The following is a 21,114-nucleotide window of genomic DNA, read 5'->3' on the forward strand; positions in this document are numbered from 1 at the left end:
GTCGTTGATAATAACTAGTAAGTGCTGAGCCCAGGTACTGATCCAAGTGCTCTGGAATCTTTGTGACAGCCCTGTGAGATTGAAACTGCGATATGAGTGGGGAAACTGAAGCCCAGAGAGGGGCAGAGGCTCCCCCAGCATCACACAGCAAGCTGGTGTCACAGCAGAGGCTGCCAACTCTGACTGCCTCTCCATAAGCACTTGGGGCAGGGTGGCAATCCTGGGAGTGGCCTCATAAGGCCCAATATTGAGGACCCCAGCCCTAGCCCACTCCTTGGGAGTCCAAGGAGGCAGGAAAAGGTGGAAATGGTGAGATCGGGAAGCCAAGTGTGAGTCTATTCATGAGGGAGAGGAAAGGAGAGGAGAGAGGCATCTCCCCACCCTCACCCACCACCTCCTGTCCCTCAGCCCCACCCCTGCCTAGGCCGCCTAAACTCCCAGAAAGCACTGCTCCTGCCTCCACCACCTCCTATCCTATAGGGAAGGTCCCAATGGGAGGAAGACGCAGCCACAGTTGTGGGGGGCAATGGTTGCAGGAAGTCCACGCTGGAAAGGCCCCCCTTCTGACCCAGCGGAAAGGCCCCTTCCCCGGGGAAGCCCTCACCAAGGCCTACATCTAAATAACCCATTCTCTGCAGATGGTCAAGAGGTTGCTTCTAAATTCCAAGCCTAGTCATGCCCTCCCCTGCTTACAGCTCTCTCGTATGCCCCACCACCATTGTTTCCAGTATGAAGAGCGAAGTTCCTTGGCCTGGCATTCAAGGCTCTTCAGGCTCCAGCCCCACTTCTCACCACTTGCCGCACAGCTGCACGCACACCTGCCACACACCTGCACATACATGCACACAAAAATGTGCACACACTGTGCTCCGATCAGACCCAACTTCTGTTTCTGGAATGTACCTCCCTCTGTCTCACCTCTTGGTCTTTGTGCTTTTCTCCCTGCCTGGAACATCCCATCTATTTACAACCTGAGTCTAGACTGGAACACAGGCTCCGGGAAGGCAAGGACAGCATCTTTGCTGCTGTATTCCTAGTGCAGAGCCTCGTCTAGAGGAGGCTTTGGGTGTGCAAACAATGCAGGACTCGTGAATGAATCAAGAACTGCCCAGAATCTTCTTCCTATAAATGTAACAGAGCCTAAGAGACAATGATTAATCCCTGCGCTTTCCAGAGTCTCCCCAGATAAAAGAATTCCAGTTCCTTTAGCGTTTCCACATTGTCCACAATAGAAGCCTGAGCTTCCAGTAGAATAAATGAGTAAGTGAGTGAATAAATGACTGGATGAATTCATAAGTGAGTGAGTGAATGAGTTAGAGAGCTAGAACATGAAGCAGAGATTTGTTGAAACAATGAAGTATATGTGTGAATAGAGAGATAGATGAGTGAATGGGTGGAAAGAAAGGGAGGGAAGGAGGGAGGGAGGAAGGAAAGAAGGAAGGAAGGGAGGGGAAAACGGAAGAATAAACCCATCCAGGTGGAGGGGCACCACCTGCAAGGTCAAAAGCACAAGAGTCAGGTCATTGCCCTGCAATCCACAAGCTTCCAGGAGAGTCCCCATACCCCCACCACAGTCCCTAGACCATAGGCTCTATACGGTCGGCAAGCTGTGGTTCAGGGTCCACCCCTGGCCCACTGTCTTTTTTTGTAAATAAAGTTTTATTTATAAAACCACATCCACATCCATTCATTTATGTATTGTCTATAGCTGCTTCCAAGCTACAGTGGCAGAGCTGAGCAGTTGCAACAGAGATAGCAGGATGACCCGCAAAGTCTGAAATATTTACTATCTGGCCTTCCCAGAAAATGTTTGCTTGTCTCTCATGCACGAGGGACCTGAACTGGCATCCTGCCTGGAACTCTCCCAGCGCCGACTGGAATCCTCCTAGTCTTCAAAGGGTACCCAGCTTGCACACCTCTGGAACCTGGTCCTCACCACCTCTTCAGGTAGCCCTTCCAGCCCTAGGGCAGCTCAGGCTCTTCTTTCTGCTGAGTGGAAATGTTGTCCTCCTTGTCACCACCCCCATCCCGACCTCCCGCCTGGAGCACGGGTGTTTACCCCGACCTCTGCCCTGTGTCCAGCTCCCCGCCAGCCAGGACAGCTCAGGCCCAGCCGGATATGATTCTCAACCAGGGAGGCAAGTGAGTCACCGAGTCCAGAGAGGGGACATCTGCTGGGCTCTGGTTCTCAGCTAATCTCAATAATTCTGTGTGAGGGGCCCAAGCCACCCCTGCTGCCTCTTGTTTGCATTTGGGCCTGGCGTGGAAGCTTGGGAGGAGATTCACTCACTCAGGATTCTAGAGTGTTTGGACCCCCGTGTTTATTCCAACTTCAGTTTTGTCTTCAGCCCCTGGGATGATTTCCCAAAAGAGCCGGGGCCTAAGAGGCTCTCTGACCTCGACCCGGGACTGTGCACTGGGAGGCAGAGTTGTTCTCATTTGACCCCCACACAGATTCCTGGCCCCACTTTACAGACAAACACACCACAAGTTATCCAGTTTCTGGTCCCGGGTTCCTGCCTTCTTGCTGCCTTCTCTAGAACCTTCCAGAATTATCCAAGAACCACACCGAGCCTCTGTGGGTGGCTTTGGACCCATTTTCACTGTGCTCCACTGATGCCTGGCTGGTCCCTGGTGGAGACTTAGCACAGTGGGGACCAAACACAGTGTCCTGGGGTGGCCATGGTCTCTGCCAAGACACAAGGCAGCAGCTGCATCCTCATAGACATCCCAAGGCCCCTTCCCCGAAGTCAACACTCAGCACGGCATGGCAGGACTCCTCGGCCCCACCTCACAGATGGGAAGACTGATACTTCTGGACACGGAAGGTCTGGAATCTAGAAGGCTTCCTTCCCCATAGATTCTAGGCCGTGTTTGTTTTCTTTCCTCTGTTCAACGTGCCCGTTGCCTCTGTAACTATGACTACATGGAAGGGGCCAACAGACGTGGGGGAGAAGAGGAAGGAGAAAGGAATGAATGAAAACAGCCTAGCAGTTAGGAACTCAGGTTCTAGAATCAGACTGGCTGGGTTCAGAGCTGACACTGCCACTCACTTACTAACAGAGCCTCACTTTCTTCCCCCATCAAGTGGGGTGCATAAGGCCATCTCATGGCCTTCTGAGGGTGAAATGATGTCATGTGCAACAAACGCCGGCCCAGAGTCTGGCACAGGCCAGTGGACGCCCCTTCCTTCCTCTAGACACAGGGGGTTTCTTGTCATTCGCTCTGTGTGTTTGCTTATTTGTTTGTTTATTTGAGACAGGGTCTTGCTGTGTTGCCCAGGCTGGAGTACAGTGGTGTGATCCTAGCTCACTGCAGCCTCAACTCCTGGGCTCAAGCCATCCCTCCACCTCAGCCTCCCAAATAGCTGGGACTGCAGGCACATGTCACCACACCCGCTAATTAAAAAAAAAAAAATTTATAGAGACAGTGTCTCGCTATGTTGCCCAGGCTGGCCTTGAACTCTTGGCTGGAGAGATCCTCCAGCCTTGGCCTCCTGACTGGGATTATAGGCGTGAGCCACTGCACCCAGCTCTCCTGGCTATTTGAACCCAGGGCATGATCTTGAGCTGTAGCGTGATGCTATTTCTAATCCTGGTTAGTACGAAACCTGCTGTGCTATCCCCAGCCCAGCCCAGCAAGGTCCAGCCCAGGCCTTGCTGCCGTGGGAGCCTACCTGGCCTGCGGCTGCCCCTGTGGCGTCACCTGTGCACATTAATGAAAAATTCACGGTGCGGAGCAGAGCCAGGCCAGACCAGGAAATTGGAAAGTCGCGGGCGCCTTACCTCAGCCTCGCCGCACACTCTCTGCTTTTATAGCTCCACGTGTAATAACATAAAAGCATAATTTATTAAAGTATCACTTTAAGTGGGGATGGCAGGAGGGGGTCCATGCCTGGGGAGCTGTGAGTGCCATATTGACCGGGAGATGCCAAGGGCGGGGGGCAGGGCAAAGTCTCCGCACTCCCCCACCCACTGTCACAGCACAGCCAGCTGGGAGGGCCGGGGAAGGGTCCAGGAGCCAGGAGAAGCCGCGTGCAAAGGCAGAGCCTGGAGGCAGGAGCTGAGTGGCATGGCTTTGAATCCTGGCTGTGCGGTCTTGGGTGGGTCAGCTGCCCTCTCTGAGCGGCAGTTTCCTCATCTGTAGATGGAAGGATTTGCTCAGAGGCCCTGAGCCCCTCCTTAGCGGCTCTCCTCCTAGGACTGTTCCTCCCAGAGCGAGAGAGACCTCCAGGCACTGAGCCGTGCCAGGAAATGGCCCTAGGATTGCCTCATTAAACACGAAGGGCTATTTACACTGGAGAAACAAATATTTATCTCTGGATCGAGAAGGAGGAAGGGCTTTGGAACCGCAATCTGGCTCAGCCCTGCCTGGTGGGAGGGGGAGGAGGAAGGGGCAGGGGGAGGGTACAGCCCCTGAGAGGACAGGAACAGGGCTGGGAGTCATGCAAACGCGGGTTCAAATCCCAGCTCTGCCACCACCCAGCACAGAGTCCTCACGCCCCTATGCCTCTGTGTTCACCCTGGAAGCATGGTCCTAAGAGCGCCCTGACTTCTCAGGGCAAATGAAGATTCAGCGCCTGGAACACGGTAGCAGTCCAGCTATGGCCGCCTCTATGCCAGGCCCTGGGCAAGGGCTTGCGATCCTGTGGGGAAGAAGGCAACAGGTAGCAGGTATTTCTATTAGAAAAAAAAAAGGTGTGCAGGGAGAAGGTCTCACCGGGTGACCTACAGAGCTCCAAGGAGCTGGCAGCACCGGGGAACGGGACATTCAGCACACCGCCTGCAGAGGGTCAGATAAATCCATCAATATGCACCCGATGACTAGACGCGCAGCAGCCGTCTCCTGGTTTCACAGGCCCACTCACCCTAAGGGAAGAGTGGCTGGGCCACCACGTGGGGGACAGGATGCAAAATTTCAGAACTCAAATTCAAGAGCATCCTTTTTTTTTTTTTTTAATTTGAGACGGAGTCTCTCTCTGTCGCCCAGGCTGGAGTACAGTGGCGCAATCTCAGCTCACGGCAACCTCCGCCTCCCTGGTTCAAGCGATTCTCCTGCCTCAGCCTCCTGAGTAGCTGGGACTACAGGCGCACGCCACCACGCCCAGCTAATTTTTTGTATTTTTAGTAGAGACGAGGTTTCACTGTGTTAGCTAGGATAGTCTCGATCTTTTGACTTCCTGATTCACCCGTCTCAGCCTCCCAAAGTGCTGGGATTACAGGCGTGAGCCACCGTGCCCAGCCAAGAGCATCCATTTCTACTCTGCATGGAGTCTGGGTGCTGAAATGGGAGAATTTCTGGAATCCAGCCAGTTTCCTCCACCTGCAGGGCTGCCAGCCTCGTCCAGGCCACCATCCTCTCCTGCCTAGATTATTTTGGAAGCCACCTGGTTGACCCCTTCCTCCGCCCTCGCCCTCTACAGTCCTTTCACAGCAGCCGGTGTGTTCTTGCACCTTGGTAGCAGCTGGAGGTGGTTGACGGTGGCTGAGAAGAAGCCTGTGAAATGGACAGAAAGCAGGGGAGGAGGTGATCGGATGTGGGAAGAATTCACTGCATGGGAGAAGCATCCTTGGGACACCCTGGGAGAAGCTGCAAGGGGGCCAGCATCAGGGTTGCTATGAGCGGTTGTTTAGCCTCTCTATGGGCCTGAGGCACAGCGTGGGCCCGGAAGACCCCAGAGGGTTGCAGACACCAGAACACCAGCAAGCTCAGGGTGTGAGCACACCAGACTGGTCAGACAGGAGCAAAGGCCTTCCCCAGAACTCCGGGGCTGAGCAGCCGCCCTGCCTGCCAGACCTTATTTATCTAACATTGTGGTTGTTGAGTTTGATGTTTGTGGAAATGATTCTGGGGCTCTCCTCCCACAGAGCTCCAGACCCACTGAGAACTTGAAAGTGACATTCCTCAGCCCAGCTAAGGGAAGGGTGGGAGCCCAGCCAGAGGAGAGGGAAGGGAAAGCTAGCTGGAGACAGGGCAGGGAGACACGGTCAGTGTCCCAGCAGGAAATAGCCTCACGGAAAAGGGAATTACAGTCCAGGCACTGTGGCTCATGCCTATAATCCCAGCAATTTGGGAGGCCAAGGTGGGAGGATCACTTGAGGCCAAGAGTTCAAGACCAGTCTGGCCAATATAGCAAGACCCTGTTTCTATTTAATACATTTTTAAATATATAAAACCCCACCACAGTGGTGTGGGTGGGGTTAAGAGGAACTGACCAGCAATGGTGCTGCACCCAGGGGCTGGTAGGAGTGGAAAGCTGCTACTACCCTCAAGCCTGAAGGGGGAGGGGCAGGAACAGTTACTAGAACCAAGAGAGGGTCTGTGTCCAGAGCAGGAGAGGGACAAAGCCAGCCCATGGCAACTTAGCAAAGACATAAATCCCACGACCCACTTCAGCTCTCACCCCCTGTTCACCAAGGCCAACCAGAAACCAGACAGCAAGGGGCCCAGGTGATGCCACCAGGGTCGTCAGGTCCCAGAGCCCAGGGCAGGTCTGGGGAGGGGGCAGGGTGAGTCTGGAGGGGCCAGCAGCTCCCACAGGCCCAGGAATTATCCTTCCGCAGGTGGAATTTGAGCAGGGCCTACTGTGGGTTCACACTTTCTACCTTAGCCTTGACCTAAAGTTCCAGGCATCCCAAAGACCCCTAGCAGCATGTGGCTCCGATCCCTGCAGGGACCAGGTAAAGGGGTGCTAAGCGTTTCCTCGCAGTGGAGAAAAAGCACAGGCCACTGCGGGAGGAGGACCCTGGACCACCTCCCTGCCTTTGCTCACCGTGTGCCCTCTCCCGGGCCCCCCTCTCTGCTCCCCTGCAGAAACCCTGCTCCTGTTGGAAGGCCCAGCTCCAGGGCCACTCACTCTTCCTCTAAGTTCAAGCGTGAGGCCTCTCAGGGGAAAGCTGATGGGGAAGAGGGGTGAGTGGTGAAAAAGGCCACAGTTGGGGTCGTCTCCAGCCTAGCAATCTCACCCCGTACCCTATCAGACCTGGCACCTCTTGCCCAGATGGGGCATTCGGCTCTTTGGTGGCAGTGAGCCCCAGCAGCCCCTCCACCTCCCCACAGAAGCCAGTTTTCCTTCTGAAACCCGAATCTGTGCCCATCCCACCCACCAGCCCTGACCCTCTAACCCCTTCCAATTCCCCTCAGGAGCAAGCCAGCCTCCCCAGGCTGGTGGACTGGACCCCCACAATCTAGTCCTGCCTGCTTCTCCATGGCTGCTCCCCCAAAACACAGACATCTTGCCTTTCCCTTTCACAGAGTCCCCTAATTTTCTAAAAGTGGCTGCAGCTCAGAGAGATTCTTTCCATCCAAGCACCCTCCACCCCTCGGCTTGACCCAATGCTTAGCCTAGAGCAAGTGCTCTTCGATGGCCATTTGCATTGGAACCACTGACACGGAGAACTGAATTCCAGTCCCAATCTGCTCCCACTCATTTGTCCAGACATGTCCCCTCCCTGCCCCTAAGGCTTGGGGTCCCCATTTGTACAAGGAAAGGCATGAGCTAGGAGCTCACCAGCTTGAAAGCAATGCAAGTGTCTCCTCTCTCTCTGCTTGCCCCTCTCTCTCTCTCTCTCTCTCTCTCTCACACACACACACACACACACACACACACGGATAATGATTTTCTAGAGCTGTGACCATAGGACCTTCTCTCTCTCTCTCTCACACACACACACACACACACACACACACACACACACACGGCCCATGCCAGCCTCTCCCCGGGACACCAGGCTTCTCCGTGGATTGAATTACCAACATTTCATCGGTGGGAGGAGGGGAGGTGGGGCAGGGGAAGGAGCTGTGAATTCCGCACACTGAGCCTGTCCCCGCAAGGCCTGGACCAAATGCCACAGCGTGTCTGTGCCCATCTGCCTCTGGGCGGGGTATGGGTGGGGGTGGAGGTGCAGGCAGGGAGAGGCTCCCTAAAACTAGAATGCCAAAGAAAAGACACCGAGGGGTCACACAGACTCACACACACTTTTTCCCATGGCCACTACTGCACACGCATGCTTTCACACGTGTGCACGTGCTTAAACACACACGCATCTCCTACACACAGTCTGTCACATGTGCTATCTTCCTTTTTATGTATTCAACAAATACCCGTTGAGCCAGTCTGCCACGACGGCCTTGCTCTCCATCTCTTTTGTGAAACAGACCCCCACATTTGGTCACACCCGCACACACACCCACGCCCTCAGTCGCTCACACAAACTCACACATCCCAAGGCTGGGGCTGCAGGCCCCACCTCCTTCCAGAGCCCCGGGAGGACCCTTGCAATGTGTTCACACGATGGTCAAAGCCAAAAAGAGAAATAAAAATCAGTAGTACAGGAGTGTGCCAGGGAGTTAATTAATAAAAATATTATGATTTTTTCTGGATTTGGTAATGTTTGTGGTATTTGTCAGCTTAAAAATTGAGTAATTCGTTGTGGTTTCTTTTCTCGTTTTAAAGTCTCTTTAGTATTTGTCATTTTGCATTCTTTTTAATCAAGAAAGTCCCCAAATTGAAGACATCTTGGGCCTTACCAAGCCTGACCCACCTCTGCAAACATCCAAATATTCAGACAAACAATCACATCCACCGTGTCTCACAGTCACTGTTGCACATGTGTTCACACTCCCACACATTCTAATAAATCAAAGACTCATCACACATGCCCCAGTGTGCACGAGGCTCACACACCTGCCCGCTGCAGACAGGCAGCCCACCCAGGGCACCCCCGGCCGGGCCCGGCCTCAGGGCAGACCAGACCCCATCTCTCCAGCCTCCCAGGCTCCTGGCCCCCGACTGCAGACACTTGGCACTCCCTAGCCTACGACCAGCTCCCAAAAGCCCCACAACTGCTTGCCACAGATGTCGACCACTCACCCTCCCTCTCCAACCCTGGAACTCGACCATAAGCCACACACCCTGATTCTTTCTCACCTTGGACCCTCGGATGCTCTATGCCCACTGCCGCCTCAGCAGGTAACCACCAAAACCCACAGAATGTTCTGGAGTTTCCCTGGAGACTGGTATGGAAAAGAGGATATAAGAATTGGAATTGTACAGCCTTTCCTGGGTTCAAATCCTGACTCTAACGCCTGCTCTGTGCTCATGGGCAAGTGAGCACACCTCACTGAGCCTCAGTTTCCCTATCTGTAAAATGAGGGGCAATCATCTTACCTTAGAGGCATGTTGGGAGGATTAACTGAGCAAACACAAGCAAAGCACAGAGTGAGAGCCCAGTGCACGGTAGCGGTCATTACCACTTTTCTTCTCCACGACAGCAGGAAGGTGAGGTTGGAGCCCCATCCCCTCGGGACTGGCCCCTCCTCCAGCCCTCAGCCCAGTCCAGCCCCCTTTCCCTGTTGCCTCGGCCACATCACCCTCTCGGCCACCCGAGTGTTGGGATCCCAGCGCACCTGCTTCCAAGGGCTCTAATTTCCTGTAAGTGTAAGAATTCAGGTCAGACACAGCCCGCGGCCTGCAGCCCCCCTCCCGGCGGAAACCGTAAATAATCCAGCTTCGCCAGCCTGGCCCAGGCACGAGACTTTCCCTCCTTACCCACTGTGCCAGGCAGGTACAGCGATTTCCATTCACACACAGGGACACTGAGGCCGCAGAGAGGAGTCTGAGTTTGAGATCCTGACCAGTACACTAGAAAAAACTTCCTTCAAAATATGCCCTTCCCACACCCCCTGCCAAATAAATGCCTTTCCTCTAGTCCCCGGCTGGCCAGTGACTTATACCTGAAATCTGCCCATTAGCGCGGGGTGGCCAACAACCTTTTCCTCTAAGGGTCAGAGAGAAAATATTGCAGGACTTGAGGGCCAGACAGTCTCTGTTGCAATACTCAGCTTTGCTGATGTAGCCACAGACAGTGCAGAGACTTTTTTTTTTTTTTTTTTTACAAATGCAGGGGCCCAGCTGCATGGATTCGGCCATGGCTTGCCCACCTCTATGCTGTGCACCAACCCCCTCTGCCACACTGCAAAGGAATCGAGTCTAGAACCCAAGACTGTCACAGCTCGGGCCCTCAGAGTTAGAGATTTCAGCTCAGCAGTGACCAGAGGACAAAACTGAGGCCCAAAGATGGGGACATGGCCTGTCTGTGTTTCTTCAGTTGGTCAGAGCTGGGACTGCGGACTCCTTGTCTAGTGCTCTTTCCCTGACATCATGGGTCTGTCCTCCAAGCCCAAGACTCATGACCTCCTGCTTGCTCCTCTGGAAGTTCCTTTGCTATGGTGGCTGAGAACAAGCCAGGCACTTGTCTGTCTCCCACGCTGGACTGGAGGGTTCCTGGACCACCAGGATTTGAAACTGGATCATCTCAGCATCTCCAGTATCAGCCCCAGGGTCTCCCACAGTGAGAGGCTTACAGAGAGTGTGTGAAATGGGGACGTTGGATCCCTATTCCAGCCCTTGGCCCAGGGACTCTAGGCCAGGGTGCCCCAGCTTTGGGGCAATCAATGGTTCTCTGTTATGGGGGCTGTCTTGTTCATTGTAGTATGTTTAGCAACATCCCTGGCCTCTACCCTTATCAATGCCAACAGAATGGCGGGGCACACGAACACCGCCAGTTGCAACAACCAAAACTGTCTCCAGACATTCCCAAAAGTCCCCCGAAGGGCAAAATCACCCCTGATTGAGATTCACTGCCCTAAGCCAAGGGCATCCCCCAAGTGAGAAGGTCTTCTTCCCTCCCTCACTCTGTGTGGCACAGCATGGAAACCAGCACCCGCTCTCCAGCGGCCTCAGTCTCCACAGCCCAGGATGGGTCAATGCCATTAGCAGCAGCTCCAGCTGGAGGGACCGGCGGGAGGGGAGGGGAGGAGGAGGAAGAATGTGGCCACAGCTGCAAGGCCCAAAAGTGCTGAGGAGACACGAAGACGAAGACGTTTCCCTGTGAGTCAGGACCCAGGAATGTGTCGCCCAGAGTGGCCATGAGCCAGAGCCCCCCACACGCCACCCCCATCCACCCCCAGGGCATCTGCCTTTTATTAGAACAGAAAAAGCGGCAGGTGCCAGGTCTCTGAGAGCCCATTAAGGACCCAATAAACTCTACGGAGGGGGCGCTGAGCCCCTGCTGAGTCCCTGAAAAGGAGGCCCCTGCCCCAGTCCAGCCCAGAAAAAGGAGCACAGGCTTCAGTGGACACCGGGGGCTTCCACCCAGCTGTGTTGCATCCTGACTCTACCACCCCAGCCTGGTCGCCTGGGCTCCCCAGCGTGCGTTTCCTTCTTTTTCAAATTACTGTTTTTTAATCTTTGTTTGATGAGGGTTTTTAACATTTTTTGGCTTGGAATGAAACCCAACACATCACAAGCTCGAGCAAAGCTGCTCACGCTGTCTTGCCCTTCCCCATATGAGTCACCAGCATGAATAGCTGCCCAGGAGCCCTCTATGGGCCTCAGTTTTCACATCTGTGTAGTGGGGCTCACCCATGCATCTTCCCCACGGGGTATTTGGGAAGGCGTTGAGAGAATATGGGTCTCTCTTCTTCTTTCCCTTCCATCCCATTCCTCATTTTAAGACAGACCTAGCAAGCCCAGTCCCCCAAATCACTTCCCTCCCTCATCCTCAGGGCTCTACCAGCACCTCCCAAGCTCCCCATAGCCCACCCTAGGTGCTCACAGCCCCCAGCTCCTCCTCCTGGTCCTGTTTCCACAGGCTCCCACCTGGACTCTCAGAACAGCTTCGAAGGCCACGCCTCCTCCAGGAAGCCTGTCTGCATGACACATTTCCAACACAAATCAAGTGCAACACTTCAAGAAGCATCTCCATGGACCCGTGACTATCCCTGCACCAAGCAGAGACCAGGCGCTCTGTAAACACTTGATCGTTTAATCCCCACATCACAGCCGGGAGGCAGGAACTGCTCTCCCCAACTTCCGGATGTGGAAACAGAGGCTCAGAGAGGTTGAATGACATGCTCACGTCTCCTGCATTTTCTACAGTGCCAGGAGGCCCAATTCAATTTTTCAAAAGCTGCATATTCACTTTTCAGAAATTACACCATTCACATGCACAGCAGAAACTTCTGATTTTTTATTTTTTATATTATTCGTTTGGATTATAAATTTCTTCTTGCTTAATGAAACCCTTTGTGAAGCAAAATAACTTGGATGAAGAAACTGCTTATCGATAGATGATAGACTTGATACAGAGACAGTTAATATTGATATGGAGACAGCTCCTGCACACACAAACGCACACACACGCACGCACACATAACCCTGAAATCATGTGGCCCCAGGACATTTTGGGAACTCGCCAGCCCCCTGCATCCCCTCCTACTTCCCGGGGTGTCAGTGTGGCTTGAGGAAAGGCAAGCTCCCCTCCTGACTTGGTCTTCCCCAGGCCTCTGGACCTAGAATTGTATCTGCAGCCTCCTTCTTATACCCAGCCCTGGATCCAGCTTTTCATTAACTAGTAAATGGAGATCTTTCATATTTAAAACTCTGGGGGCAAAGGAAGGCAGCCGTGGGTGTTCTGGACCAAGTCCTGGGCTCCAAAGCAGGAGCCCTTCGGCCCGGCCCTGCCTGCAGGAGGTGCTGGGAGTCTTAGGTCCAAGGCCCCACCCCTGGGAAGTGCCCCTTCCTCCCACAGAGCCTGCGGCTCTCTCCCAGCCGACCCTGGCCCCAGCCTGTAGACCTCCATGACTATGGGGTGTGCAAGGCATCATCCTTTGCTTTTATCATTTCATCTAGGAGTGCCCGTGTCCTCATTTCACAAATGGAGCAGTGGAGGCTCCAGAGAGGTTAAGCCGTGTCTCCACGGCATGAGGCGTGGGTTGGATGGATGACCTGGGAGCTCCTCCCCGCTGCCCCACACCCAGACCTTGCCAGAGCCAGGTCCAGTCTCACCAGCTTCCCAGAAGCCCTGGCTCAACAGGGCTCCATGAGAGCTTATGCCCAAGACAGCTTTTCCCCAGGGTCCAGGCCGTGCCAAGAAGGCGGCCAGCACCCGCCCGGGAGGCTGCAAGGCAGGACAGGAGCCCAGCGTCCTCAGGGGCTCTCTGTCCATGCTCACACTCTCGCTCTGCGCCTCTGGCAGGCATTGCCGTCAGCAGCAGCCCGGTGGGTCCTGGCAGAAAGGCCAGGGCAGGCAGAGAGTATCAGCTGCTCTCCTGGCCTCGACTCAGGATCAGAACGGGCCAGCCCTGGGGGGCCACCTGCACCCGTCATGACCACTGCTTGCCCTCCCATGCTCCCTCTCTCCCAAGGGCTTCTGCTCTCATGGGCTGTGCTCTAGGGGCAAATTTGCTTTCTGGACCACCTAGTGATCATGTAATATCCCCAGTGTCACTAACCCAGAATGCTCGAACCATTCTTTTTACTCTTATGAATTCTTCCCTTCATCTTAAAATGTCTGAACCAGCCCCTCTGTCCCTAGAACCTTTGAGTGTGAGGATCTTTTCCTTTCTTGCCAAGAAGATGGAAACCCAGAGCTGGATAAGACCTGAAGTCTCCAAATGACACCAATGAGGACACTGAGGCCCAGAGAGGGAAAGTGACTTGCCCAAGGTCACACAGTGAGATGCTGGCAGAGCAATGACAAGGACCCCTAAGCATTTCCTCTGTCCCTGCCTGTGGGTCTGGAGCCTCCAGTCCCTAGAGCAAGGGAGACTTTCTCTGGGGCCCTGGCCCTGCCTTCCAAGTCTGCCCACCAGGGATCAGGAAGAGGTGCCCCGCCCCTGCCCTCTGTAACGGCCCATGGCCCAGGGCCTATGTTCCAAGCCTGTAGCAGGGGCAGGAGGCACCCCTTCCCCCAGTCAGGGTGCCTGGGCCTCCAGTGCCACCCCCGAAATAGAGCAGCTCTCAGCCCAAAGATCAAGTTGCAGCCTCGCTGTCCAGATGGGGCGCCTGGCAGGGCGGGAAGCACTTCCCCCCCCCGCCAACGCTGCCCCCACCTGCTCCCCCATCACATGTCAGCACTTGAACCAAGCCTTAAATCACAGCCTCCCTTGGAGGACACAGTCTTTTCTGGAGGCTGTGGGGACAAGAGCAATGGGTGCAGCGTCTGGGGCTGGGGAAGGGGGACGTTAGTAACCAGAAGAAATGGTGGTGGGGGGTCCCAGAGGGGACACTGATTTAAGGGTTCTTGTGCTGTTGGGGATATGCTGTGTGGCCTTAGAAGAGCCACTTGTCCTTTCTGAACCTCAGTCTCCTTGTCTGTAAAATGGGGAGAGCGCTTCAGTTCATGTAGAGGCTGCGAACAGGTAAAAGTCTCCATCCTCAAGGAGTCCACGTTCCATGGGTCAGCAGACTCTGGCTCAGGCAGTGGGGCTCTAGAGCCCGTGTTAACAGCCAGTGGGCCATATGCCAGTGGGTGCTGGGAAGCCAGAAAAGGGGTTACCCTCTTTTATTTAGAGTGATCCAAGAAGGTGTCTTCAAGGATCTGAGCAGGGGTCTCTACCCTGGCTAGGAGGGATGGGGGTTATGCGTGGGGCCGCAGGAGGCATACCCCTCTGCCACCCCAAGGCTCTAGGGGTGGAACTGAGTTTTCTGTTGCAAGTGTCCAGCTGGACTTTGCCCAACAGTTCCCATTCCCCTAACACCCAGCAGTGCCTGGCCCCTGCAGTTCAGAGGAGCCCGGCTAGCAGGAGCCTGGACAGCCCAGGAGTCCTGTACACCAGCCCTAAGACAACAGGAAGAGGCTGGTGTCCCTTATGGCTTCTCAGTGGGGTCCTGGGTAGTGAGCAGGAGGCTGTGGTGTGACGTCCCCAGCTTCAAGGATGCCCCTGCATGACAGGGTTGGGGCCCTGGAGCTTCAGGGGTGCTGGTGTCTGCAGCGGGTGGACGCTGTGACAGTCCCACAGTGAGGGGCTCCTTTCTCTTAGGGGCCACAACCCCAATACTCCAGGGGCCGAGAGCAGTAGTGACACACCTGACCTTCCCAGCCATGACCCCATGTCATCCCCCAGCAGCCCTGCGAGGGTACAGATGAGGGCATTTACACTCAGGGAGGCTGAGTCTTGCCCAAGGCCACACATCTGGGAAACAGCAGATGTGGCTGAGTCCAAAATTCACATGTTTTATTTCTTAGGGGAAAAATACAAATCTTATACTTCGTTTGTTGTCATTAAAGCACTTGTTTATTCAGTCTCTTTTTCATTTAAAGGTTTTCTTAGTCGCTTTTTCAAAACACAAAATAACAAATGCACATTGGAACAAGCGACGCAGCGTTGTGTCAGCTGGTCATTGCTTCCCCAGCTCCCAGTGTTGGCAGGCTCAGGCGTCTCCTTCCAGGCCTTTCTCCAGGTCCAAGCATCCTCTTCGCCCTCAGGGTCTACCTGCCTTCTGGATGTCTCTTTCCTTCTTTGGCACGGGAACACTTCCAAAGAGCCTACTATATGCCAGGCTTTGTCATGAGTGCCGAGCTGGGCAGGCTCAAGGCAAAATCCCACCTTTCTGGAAACTGTGAGGACAAGCTCACAAACAGGTACATGCAAGGCTATCAGCTCCACAGAACAGGGAATTCGGGTGTGCTTATTCACGGCTGCACCCTCGGCCCCTAGAGTGGGACCAGCCACAGAGTAGCTACTCAATAAATGTGTGTTGGTTGAATGAATGAATGAATGAATGAATGAATGAATGAATGAATTTGCTGAGATGAAGAATCCAGAGTGTGGAGCCAGTCTAGGGGGAAGTTGATGTTGAACTTGAGATCCCTGTGGGCCACCGAGGGAGGAGGGCAGGGGTCAGCCACCCTGCGGTGTTGGATGTCAGAACTTGGAGTGTGGCAAAGAAATGCAGCAGGAAGAAGTGTCCCTTTGGCTCAAACTCAGCTGCTCCACCCCCAAAGCCAGCCCCTCCCTCATGCCCCCACACCTCCCTTCCCAGGGTACAGACAGGAGGGTCTGAGCAAGGCCCCCTCCCATCGAGCCCCTCCAGCCCCAGACTGGCCAGCCCTGCCTCCCTCCCTCTCCTAAGCCGCCCCAACAAAAGCTGCCGTTGTAGGAGCCGGGACCATTGTAATTAAAAAGGAAACATAATAAAGCCCCTCTCTGAAGCCAAATCCCATCCCTAGAGCAGACGCCCGGGCCCGCCCCTCACTGCCCACCGAGGACACATGGCCCCTTTGTGTGCCCCGGGTGAGGGCCACTCCTGCCCTGCCCCACCCGGTCTCTGCCCACCCTCCCCTTCCTTCCCTAGCACTCTGATGGCCCAGTATCCCTGCTGAGAGAACCTGGCCTCCTTTTTTCGCAGGGGGGAAACTGAGGCCTGAAAAGGCAGAGCCTGGACCTAGGCCTCCTGACTTCCAGCCCGCTGCTCCCTCAGCCCAGCATCTGCCCAGAGGGAGCCCTCTCTCCTGGGATCCATGCCTCAGAGCAGGGGTCCCAGAAAGACAGTAAAGAGCCCCTTCTCACACAGCTGAGCTCCAGGGACCTCTGAGAGACCGGGAGCTGAGGCCCAGAGAGGTTTGATGGTCCTGAGGCCACACAGCAGGGCAGAGGCAGACCTAGCACAAAGCTCCGAGTCTGCACAACTCTCTGTATGGAGCCACCAGCTTGTCCCGCGAGCACAGAATCTGTCAGGGGCCCTGAAGGACTCGGCCTCCGAACGTCGGCGTCAGGTCTCTGGGCAGGCTGTAGAAGTGGGTGAGGGATGAGGAGCGCCCCCTGCCTTCCTCCTGCACTGGAGTGAAGACCGCTGCTGCGGGGGAGATTAGAACTCCAGGAGGCCTCCAGAGGTGCAGGACAGGCCTCCCTGCACCAACGCAAGTGGAAGGTTGGCCATGAGTTCTCAGTAAAGACAACAGCCAATCCCCGTCCTCTGAACTTCTGAACTTCCGGAAACTAAGCAGTCTCTCCTCCCAAACCTGCCAACCCCAGCTACCCTGGCCATCTGAACAGCCTCCGACACGGAGGTCAGAGCTGTCCAGCCGTTTCAACTTATCCCAGGGGACCTCTCCTCCGTCATCCCCAGGTCCTTAGCTGGGATAAGCCCATGGCTAAATGATGGCATTGGCTAAGGTTATCTGTGGTCCTCCCTGCCTCCCCTGTCAAGGATCCTGTTCCAGACTCCGGCTGTCTCCCCCCAGCACTCCCACCCACCTTCTCCCCTGGTTATCAGTAACCCACACAGAGGCGATCACAGCAGCAAAGGCTCAGAGGGAAGCCAGGGGAACACCACAAGCCTTCAAGTGACCAAGGATTGGGTCCCCTTCCCAACAGCGCAATGTTAGGTACGGTGATGGCAATATCTGGGGCATGGCGCCCCACCGCATGCATGGATGGTCACGTCTAGACACTCGTTTGAGACACAGGCACCTCAGGGTGTGCGGAGAAGCAGGACTATGACCAGGAAATGGTTATGTTCACAGCAAGAAGCCACCATTCATGGAGCATCTCCCGGAGGAGCCGTGCTCATGCTGCCTCCTTCAAGCCTCCCTTCCTTCCGGGGAAAATAATCACCATTCCCATTTGACAGATAAGGAAACTGCTCCCGCACATCCGGCCAGGGAGTGGTGGGGTTTGGATTCCAAGTTAGGTCTGTCTGGCCCCCACCCTCTGCAAGAGGATGTACAAAATGTCTAACACCCAGCCCGTCCCATCGGACACTGTGACATCAATCCCACCCTTTGCACGGCTGACCCCTTCAGAACTAAGTGGGGGTACAAAGGTACCACTCACCCGCCTGTTCTAGTCACATCAGCCAACCCAGAAATTTCCCAAAAGTGTGTGTGCATGTGAGAGTGGGTGTGAGTGTGTGTACGTGTGTGCCCATGTTTGTGTTCAGCATCATGCTAGACAGGCCTGGGACATGGGACCCATCCATGGCCTGCCATTTCCACCTCTCCCCGTGGTCCAACCACCTTGGCCAAAAGGACTGGGGCGGGGATGCTCCTGGGCACCAAGGGCAGGGAGCAGCCAGGAGGGGGGCAACGTGGGCCCCACGCACTCCTGTGCCCCAGGAGCCAGCAAGAGCGGGCAGGGATTAGGCAGATAATGCCTCTTGTAAGAACAAGGGATTGTTGCAAAGGGGAAACTAGAGTGGGGGATTGGGGGACCAGTTCAGATTTCCCTGGGGGTGAAAACTGAGCCCCCGGGGGGAGGCGCCCTGACTGCCAGGCCCTAATCCCTGTGGTTCTCGCCCAAACCCCAAAGAAGAGGCTGTTCACGGGCAGCAGATTCCTGGGATTCATTAATTCAGGATTTGCAAGAGGGGCTACCCGGCATCCCTCCCCACAGGCAGCAACCTGAGCAGGGCAGGTGGGTGCTGGTGGTCAGGGACACCCTGGGAGCCACAGGGAAGGGAGGCTGGGCTGGGAGCCCCAGGAGCCTGGGGGCAGCTCAGGGTCTGCTCTGGCAATGAAGGGAGCAGAATCTACTCCCAACTTTTCCTCACCCCAGAGCTGTTTGCCTGCCTGCCTTCCTCCTTCCTTCCCTCCTTTCTTTCTTTTCTTCCTCTTCTTTTTTTTTTTTTTTTTTTTTGAGACAGGGTCTCACTCTGTTGCCCAGGATGGAGTGCAGTGGCACGATCTCAGTTCACTGCAGCCTCAACCTCCCGTCCCACCTCAACCTCCCGGGTAGCTGGGACTACAGGCGTGTGCCACCACACCCAGCTAATGTTTGTATTTTTTGTACAGACTGGGTTTCAACATGTTGCCCGGGCTTGTCTCAAACTCCTGGGCTCAAGCAATCTGCCCACATCAGACTCCCAAAGTGCTGGGATTACAGGTATGTATGAGCCACCATACCCAGCCACCCCAGAGCTATTTCTGTTTTACTAGTTTTTAGTTACTAGATTTTTCTCCTTCTCTCTATGAGATATAATTTACGCACAGTAAAATGCACAGGTCTTAAATGTACAGTTGGATGAGTGTGGCAAGTATCTACGCCCAGGTAACCACCATGATTAAGATCGAGAACATTTTGTCACCCTAGAAGATTCCCCTGTACCCCTTCATGTGAGTGCCCTGACCCAGGCAGCCACCGATCTGCTTTCTGTCGCCATAGATCAGTTTTATGTCTTCCAGAACTTTCATAAACAGAATCCTGCCGCCTGGCTCTACGGTAGCTCCAGCCCCATGTTCATGTGAGTGGTTGGGTTTCTGTGGAAGATTTCATCCCAGTTGAGGGCTCCCTGGCTAAAATCAGGGTGCAGACCCTGGGATCATCCCAGGCCTGAGGATTCTGGACTCCTGTGCATCTGAGTCTTTGGATTCACCTCCTGGATTTTTTCAAAACTTCCACCCGCTTCCTGTCCCAGCCCAGTTCTGTGTCAGTCCCTCCTCCTGTCACTTCCACCTCTGACCTCCACCCCAACCCTCAGGGTCCCCACAGTTGCTTGCCAGCCCCTCCCTCAGCCACTACCACCTCCACCTCCACTCCAGAGCAGCTTTCCAAATGCATAAGCCACTCTCCTTCTAGAATCCTCCATGTCTCCCTATTGCACACAGGAGAAGGTCTGAGCATCTCTGCCTGGCATTCTAGGACCTTCAGGATCTACCCTGTCTCCATCCCTCAAATCTCATCCCTCCCACTCTGGGCTCCACCCAAGAACCACTCTGGGCAAAACCACTGCACCGTTTCTCCCTCTTACTCTCTTCCACGCCTGTACTCATGCCATTCCCTCAGGAGCCGCCCGGAGCCTACTCAATCACTGCTGTCCCAGGAAGTCTGCCTTGAACTCCCCCACCCAGACTGGTCATGTTCCCCCCGCACCTCCTGCCCCGTCGCCAGGTCTTCCATGCCAACATCTCCCCGCCTGCACCCCCTCCCCCACCTTGAGTTCCAGCCTCCTGGGATGGTGTCTAGTTCAGATCTGGATTCCAGGGCCCAAGCCAGGGTTGGCACATCATAAATCCAGCAAGGTCCTGCCCTGGCATCTCCCCTTACCCTCCTCAGCCCTGGCCTGCACACACCTGGGCATGAGGTTTGAACTGGACTGGATTGAATTGGCAAGGTGGCACTGGGACACAGCTGAGACCCAGGGTGGCGGAACAGGCAGGAAAGAGGGGGCACATCAGGTTTCTCCAACAACTGGACAGGTCTGGGTTCAAATACTGCCCCAACAGTTGCAGGGCTTGGCAAAGTCACCTCAACCCCTAGGCTTAAATTCCCCTGTCTATAAACGGAGCCTGCCAATAATATCCACTTCACTGTGTGTGTGTGTGTGTGTGTGTGTGTGTGTGTGTGCAGCGTGTGTTTATTTGAATTTTTTAGGATCCACTGACATTCTGTGCTCAGAAGGCCTTGCCATAATGTTGTCTCTGACTGTCACTATTAAGGTGAAAAGAGAGAGGACAAGAGGGAGGGAGAGGTAAGTGTCCCACTGGGAACCGGTGGGAAAGAGGTGGGCTCCACCCCTCTAAGACCAGCTATCTCCTCCCCAGCCTCCAGAATCCCCGCCTCACACACTGAGCCCAGCTTGTCTCATTGACCTCCCACACTGGCCTGCCTGCCTCCCAGCTTGGCTAAAAGCCAAGAAGCTAAACTTAGCAAGTTAGGCAAAATCAGGCAGAAAGCAGGTAAGGCACCGATGTTCATAGCAGCATACTCACAACAGAGCAAGCCAAAACACAGAAACAACCCATGTGCCCGTCACCAGATGAACAGGTAAACAAAACATGGAATGTCCCTGCAATGGAATATTATCCAGCCATGAAAAAGGGGGGAGTGACACATGCTACGACATGGATGAACCCTGGAAACACTGCACTAAGTGAAAGAAGCCACATATCATCGAATTTCCCTCACACAAAATGTCAAGAATAGGCAAATGCATAGAGACAGAAAGTGAACCAGCTCAGGGCTGGGGGGTGGAAGCGTAGAGGAGTGATGACTAAAGGGTGCACAGTTTCTCTTTGTGGTGATGAAAACGCCCTAAAATTGACAGCGATGGCCAGGCATGGTTGCTCACACCTGTAATCCCAACACTTTGCGAGGCTACGGTGGGAAGACTGCCTGAGGCCGGGCATTCAAGACCAGCCTAGGCAGCAAACTGAGACCCTAGCTCTACAAAAAACAATTTTTAATTAGCCAGGTGTGGTGGAGTGTGCCTGTAGTTCTAGCTCCTCGGCAGGCTGAGGAGGGGGATCACATGAGCCCAGGAGGCGGAGGCTGCAGTGAGCCACGATCACACCATTGCACTCCAACCTGGGTAACAGACAGAGACCCCGT

The sequence above is a fragment of the Mandrillus leucophaeus genome, unplaced genomic scaffold (assembly GCF_000951045.1).
Source record: "Mandrillus leucophaeus isolate KB7577 unplaced genomic scaffold, Mleu.le_1.0 Scaffold370, whole genome shotgun sequence".
Lineage (NCBI taxonomy): Eukaryota > Metazoa > Chordata > Mammalia > Primates > Cercopithecidae > Mandrillus > Mandrillus leucophaeus.